The sequence below is a fragment of the Athene cunicularia genome, unplaced genomic scaffold (assembly GCF_003259725.1).
Source record: "Athene cunicularia isolate RWA unplaced genomic scaffold, athCun1 SCF_36, whole genome shotgun sequence".
Classification (NCBI taxonomy): Eukaryota; Metazoa; Chordata; class Aves; order Strigiformes; family Strigidae; genus Athene; species Athene cunicularia.
In genome coordinates, this window is record NW_020799444.1 from 40,375 (window position 1) to 47,114 (window position 6,740).

The window sequence follows — 6,740 nt, forward strand, 5'->3', positions numbered from 1 at the left end:
ACCCCTAACCAGTAACCTGTAACCCACAGCCCTAACCCCAACCCTTAATCCTTAACCCTCAAGCCCCTACCCCTAAACCAACCCCAAGCCTAACCCTAACTCCAAACCCCTAAGCCCTATTTCAACCTCTAACCCACACCCACCACCCCTAACCTCCTGCCCCCAACCCTTATCCCCTAACTCCAACCCCTGACCCCCAACCCCAACCCTCGTACCTGAAGGCACGTGAAAGCCCCCAGGACTCTGCCAGGACAGCAAAAGCCCCACAGGTTCCATGTGGGCCTGAGGCGACTTTAGCTGGAGGTTGGGAGCTCCCCAGCCAAAGCCTGGCAGAAAGGGGCAGGATCTTACCAGACTCCCGTCTGCCATGAAGTGGACTCCTCACATTGCTGCCACCTGCAGTCATGGGAACTTTCTTCCCTTCTTTCTGTCCTTTCACCGCCGTCAGAGCTGTTGTCTCTGGGCTTGAAGCATGTGGCACAGGCCCCTGTTCTGGTACTTCAGCTCGTGGCCTGTCTTGTGACTGGGGCATCAGGGTACCAGTCTCTCTCTCACCCTGCAGTCCCTCTACATCTTTTCACTGATGGAAAGGGATGTGAGCTTTGAAAATAGACTCTAAGGATAGAGAGAAATCCTGAGGAGACAGGTGCTAGGAAACAGGCGGCCGTTGGAGAGAGGAAGGTAACATCTCCTTGTCATAATGGGGGGACTCAATGATCCTAAAGGTCTTTCCCACCTAAATGATTCTATGATTCTTCCACCTCCTGACCCGCCTTTTTAAGTTCCTTGGCAGGACGTGGTTTGTGGAGGGCACAAAGCCATTGTTGTGCACTGTTGAGGTGGGAGGTTGTGGGAGGGATGAAGCTTCACATTTGTTTTGACGAGCGTGGCTGGGACTTCCCCTTGGAGTCTTTTCCTCCGCTCTTCAGGTAAGCGAGCGGGAGGGGCATCATTCAGAGCTGCAGGAGATACTGGAGCAGTGGGAAAAAGAGAAGGAGGAGACAGAAGGGGAGCACGAGAAGAAGCTGTGTGATACGAAGCAGAAAGATGCTGCCACACGAGCTCAACGAGAGGAGAAACGAACCAGAGTCGAAAATGCCAAGCAAGAGGTAAAGACTGTGAAAGGAGAATTTGTGTAACTGTTTTGCAAAGCTAGAGTCGTGGGAGATGTCTGGATGTCGGGCTGCATGGAGCATGCCCTATGTGTTTGCTACATTGAATTTGGTGAGGTGAAAGGCAAGCAGGGTTCTCTTTGGGACTAGGAATGAGACCTGTCAGAGGAAGCCGGGCAGAAGCATCCCCTTTCCGTTGAGATTTCTGTGCTGCCATTGTGCTGGGTTTTTTTAAGACTTACCTCAGCACCTTCAGAGTTCTCTTAACAGCCCTCTTTTGATCTTTACTGATACATGCTTATAACCTGAACTCCATTAAAGACCAAACTGCATTTGTAGGACTGAATCCCCGTGAGGATGGGGTTTTTGTTTGCGGGGGACAGGGGAACATGGCAGGATTGTTGACAAAAGAAAAATTTTGAAGGCTCCTCTGAAATATTTCTGAGCAGTAAAGCAGGGATGTCCTCTGGGCTGTTTTCAGTCACTTGCTGGTAAGCTATTTTGTGCCCAGATCTCCTGTGCAACCCTGTCCCACAGCAAGAGTCCTCCTTGTGTCCCCCCCAAGTCCTCTTCACGGGGTCTGCCTGGGGACAGCAGTCCCCCCAGCTGTGTCTGCAGGGATTGAAATGCCAGGGCAGTGCTAAGAGATGTCAGCGCGTCCCTGTAGTGTCAGTACTTTACCGGTCTAATGAATACCTTAAAAATGAAGTCATTTTCACCAAACCTCACTTGGAATACATGAGTTGTCTGAAGGAGCTGCTGGCTTCAGCCCTCTGGCAGCCCCCCTGCATCTTCTCTGCTGCTAACTAGGTGTAAAATTCGCTGTTGAAATACAAACAGGCCACAGCGGAAGAGGAGGGATGCCCTCACCAGCAAGGGGAGAGGTCTGAGAAGTGCCACACGGTTTCCTGTTAGGTGTTAGCTGTTTGCTGGAGGTGCAGTCACAGGGGGACCGTGTCTGGACCATGTTTATGCTGCCAGTCTCTCTGAGGGAGCTGTCTCTGCAAGTGGCAGAGAAGGGCCTGGGAGAGCAGCAGCACACGCTTTGAGAGCGCCTCAGCCCACTGGTATTGGAGCCTTGCCACACAAATTCTGTGTGAGAAGTTTAAACCTGTCTTCTCTTTGTTTCTGCGCAGGTCCTGCAAGAAAAGGAGCATGAGTGCTTTATTAGAGACACTGCTTCAGACTCAGGGAGAGCGAAGAGAAGCCAACCAGCAGCTGGAGCAGCTCAGGCAGGAGGTAAAGAGCAGCGCGAGGACGGGCAGGTAAGTCTGACTGGTAGGTTGAAGGAACAGGCCGCTGGTAACCGGACATAAGCTGAGAGGCTGAGAGAAGCAGGTAACAGAGTGAAGGGCAGTAACAAGGACATAAAGCCCAAGTGCTGTGAGTGAGGAGGCAGGGACTGCTGCAGGCGCTGAAAGCACAGAGCCTGATGAGCTCCAGAGATAGAGCAGCAACAGGGAGGAAGTGTTCCGCTGGAAGCAGAGCCGGGTGGAGAAGCAGAAGTGGCTGAATGAATGGGATTTTGAGACAGAAAGAAGAGAAAGCTGAACCTTCTGGCAGGTCCCCGTAGCTTGCTCTCCAGTTGTGTTTGCAGAACGTCACAGAAGAACTGCAAGCAGGGCTGCAGGAGACTCAGAGTGAGATGCAGGCAGTGGAGAAGAGGCACAAGGAAGAAATCAAACCCATGAAAGAGGAAATTACTGTCCTCCTTCAGCAGAAGGATGCTCTGCAAAACCAGGTGAGTGAAACAGCAAGAGCTGCTCCAGTCATCAGCGGGGTGGTCTCTGCCCACGGCAGAGCGGCCGGCGGTGGGGTCGGTCCCTCTGGCTGCCATCACGCTGTGGTCTCCGTCTCAGCTGGGCCGAAGGGGACTGACGGGCGGCTGCTGCCCTGACACAGGGGCTGCTCTTTTTGCCTGTTGGCCAGCACTCCTCAGAAGGGATTTCTGCCGGCCTGTTACTGCTAGCCTTGTGCTTTAAGGTGCTTTTTCAGATGAATGTGGTGACCCACTCAGATTTTTAAACAAGCCAGCTGTATCCATTGCGAGTCTGGTGCTTTCATGAAAGGGTGAAATTTCAAGTTGTACTTTCCTTTCCTCACAGTATATGATATGGCTGATGCGGCTGACAGTGGCAAGCTGTATGTAGTCTTTGACTGCTCTGTTGTGTTTTACTTGAGGTGGAAGAGTTGACATCTCAACTAGCAGCCTCCAAAGAGTCCCAGCAAGTGATTGGTTGCCAAGCTCAGCAAGGTCTGAGTGAGGCACAGGAACTGTCAGGGCAGAAGGTGCCGGATGTTGTCACTTCCAGAAGATCCTGGAGAAGAGGAGTCAATGGGAGAAGGTAGAACGTCAGAGCAAGGAGCTGCAAGGGTGTGTGCGGTCCTTGGGGGGGAAGGGAGTCGCTGGGGAGAGGTGGAGCATCACAACACAGAATTTCAGGCTTTGTTGAAGGTCCTAGAGAATGACAAAGCCTGGTAAATGAAGTCTGTGAAACTCCCTCTTCTGGTTAATGGATTCCCTCTTTCACATCTTTGCATCTACAAGTGGCTCTGGCAGCATTCCCTAGAAGCAGTTCTGAACTATCCATGCAGATATGTTTCATTCTCTCAATGTGGTGTTTCATTTTCTTTTCTTTGAATCCTTCAGTTACGGTTTTTCTGAAGAAAGTCGCTGTCCCTCCTGGCTGGCAGGGTTGGGGGGCCGGGGCTGGTACCCAGCCGTGGAGCCGCTGGGGCAGGGGAGGATGGAAGCGGGGGCCGACACTCCGTCACGGTGGTTCTCTCCAATTGCTCCGCTCGCCTCTCACTGCAGATGATTTAAGCACGGCAGCTCCCTGTCCGTCTGTCTGTCCGCTGTGTGTCGGTCCTAGCCTGTTTTTGTCTTGTGTGGCTGCCTGGGTCCTGCCCACGTCCTCCTCTGGCTCCCGACTTGGCCCACCTCTGTCTGGCTGACCCCATCCTTGTGCTGCCCGCTTGGCACTTGCTCCTGGCGGGCACTTGCCCATGGCCCCAGCTGGGTTCAGGGGCTGAAAAGGTCCCGGACACATTTGCGGTGCCTGGATGTGGGGAGGGACAAGTGTTGGTGATGGAGCGGGAAGGGACGTGCTGGGGCAGCGCCATGTAACCAGGGCCAGCCAAAGCCCGGCTGGTCCCATTGTCCTTCTCTGTGCTGAGGGATGAGAGAGGCCGCTGGAGGCAGAAGCAGGGGCAGCGGTGCGTGCCCGGAACTCAGGGCTGCTCTTCCCTGGGCCCTTGTGCCTCAGTTTCCCCTGGAGGCCCTGGCTGGGGTGCAGCTGTGATGGGGGCTGAGGGCAGAGACTTTCTCTGCCTGTGGAGAGCAGCATCTGCCTGGGGCCTGACAGTGCCTGGCCCGGCTGCTCAGCGGTGGGGCAGGTTGCTGGTACGAGCTGTGAGACTTTTTCCCTGGCGGGGGTACAGCCCTCGGAGCCCGGGCTCTGGGTCCCATCTCGGCAGTGCTGCGGGGGCCCTGCCTGGCTTTGGCGGAGCAGTCACCGCTTGTCCTCTTCTGCTCAGTCGGTGGCCATGGGCTTCTGCCCCACGGGGCCAGGGAAGGGCCACAGCCACCCCCAGCCCTCCTCTCCCCTTGCTTTGACCGCAGGCACCTTCACGAGGAGGAGCCGTGGTGCGGGTGCCGGTGGCTGGGGACTGGGTGCCAATCTCTGTGGGGACAAACGCCCGTCTCATGTCCCCCAAAACCTTTTGCTTCCAACAGCAGCATTTGGAGAGGCCCTGGGGGCAGCCTGGGGCTGAGCCTTCCTCAGACCTCACGGGGACCCCGTGTCCCAGCCTTGCTGGGGGGCTGAGGTGGTGTCAGCTCTATGGGGTTCAAGGGCCTCTTGCTCAGCCTGTGCCTCAGTTTCCCTCCAGGACAGGAAACCCTTCTGGTGTCCTTGCTTGGCCCTAACTCTGCTGCTTGTCCCTCACACAATGCTTCCCCACCAGCAGACCCCCCCTGCTACCCCCTCCTGATTCAGATGTGCCTCAGTGCACCCCCAGGAGGCTGGTTAGGACCCCCCCCATGGCACTGCTACCCCATTTCACACTGTTTCTCTTGCCGCTGCTGGGCCTGGGTCAGTGTGGGGTTGTCGCTGGCCCAGCACCCCATGGACCAGGACTCTGAGTCCCAAACGCAAGTGCAACTGCCCGCTCCTGTGGATGCGCATGCCGGGTCGCAAATCATCTGCATCACTGGCAATGTAAATATGTCAGCAGCATTCAAGCTAGAAGATTAACGATGTCCAGATTAATGACGCACTTGTGTTAGAAGACTAACTGCGTCTAGATTAATGATCGCTAAAAGCGAAAGTATTTTTGCTCTTTCAGGAAGAAACAGATAAGAAGGGAACCTGTAGAATATCAAGGCAGAACTTTGTCTACCGGTTGTGCGCACTCGGAAGCGCTCTTTGAAAGTGCTGAGAGGAGCAGGTGTTTTGAAATGAGCCTGCGCCAGAGCAACACGCAGATTTGCTGACACAAGAATATATAAGGGCTCGTTTTTCTAATAAACGTCAGAGCTTGACTGTTAGCCATGTTGGTGTGTGTGTGTCTTTGTTGGAGAACGGCTTGCAGAGAGCAAGGTCATAGCTCCCTGCAGGAACTGGTCGCAGCCACCTGAGGTAAACAGAGGAAAAAACCCAGGGTACAGTTATGCTAACAAAGGGCTGTTATGTTAACAAAGGGAGAAACTGAGGTACATTATGGCCTTGTGTATGATAAAGGAACGGCCTTGGGAAAGAAAGCAGGCCAGAAGAGGGAAGGTGTTGTGACATGCCTGAAATGCCACAAGGGGCTGGGATATTATTATGTGATCTTTTACAGGTATCCAATAGATTTGTGAGTAGTGTGCATGATTATTGTAGAGTGCTTATATAAGGGGGGGATTTCTTTCAATAAAGTTGAAGCTCGCTCTATCATTCACATTGAATCGGCTGCTTGCTTCCTCTGCCCGCCGCAAGTGGCGCCCGAACAGGGTTACCTGAACTCTGCTTTTCCACCGAATGGAACCCGGGAAGCGGCAGAACGGACTCGGCATAGGAAGGCGACGCTGGCACCTCCTCAGCGCCAGCTGCAGGTGTTCGCTCCGAGAAGGGCTACCCCACAAAGGCCGCAGTAGGGGACTTACCCAGGAAAGGCCAAGGAATTCAGGAATTAAGGAACCTGGTCATTGGCTACTTGATCGGATGTTAAAGAAGGTCGTCAAGCTACACGATCCAGCATTTTAAGGAATTTAAGGAATTTTCACCCGGGCAGGAATATTTGAACGAGAGGTAGTCCTAAAATTTTTTTTGCTTTTTAGAAAAGCAGGGAATAACTCTGATAAAAAACTTAGCCGTGCTGATTGGTCTGGGCAAGGCTAAGGGACAATTTAAAGAGCCAAATTTATTGTTTAAAGAAGCAGAATGGTGCGATAATCTTTTAGACCCTGATGCTGAAAAAGAATCTGGACTGTCTGATCTGTATCCTCCCTTAATTGGGGATGATCCGTAGATAAAAGTGAGGCGAAAGAAACGTAAAACTGAGGTGTAAAAACCTTGGCGCAAGGGAATATGGACATGGCAAGAAAAATTCTTTCTCCTGTAAGCTATGAGCCGAGTCATCAGCCAC

General features: G+C 53.3%; 1 long non-coding RNA gene across 1 annotated transcript; it reads left to right on the forward strand.

Annotated features, from left to right (window-relative positions):
* The first annotated feature begins 172 nt into the window (after positions 1–172).
* LOC113490835 lies at positions 173–3,726 on the forward strand. The gene is made up of 5 exons (XR_003400306.1): positions 173–681; positions 930–1,109; positions 2,249–2,377; positions 2,710–2,853; positions 3,294–3,726. It is a non-coding gene; the product is annotated as an uncharacterized LOC113490835 (long non-coding RNA).
* The last annotated feature ends 3,014 nt before the right edge of the window (positions 3,727–6,740 follow it).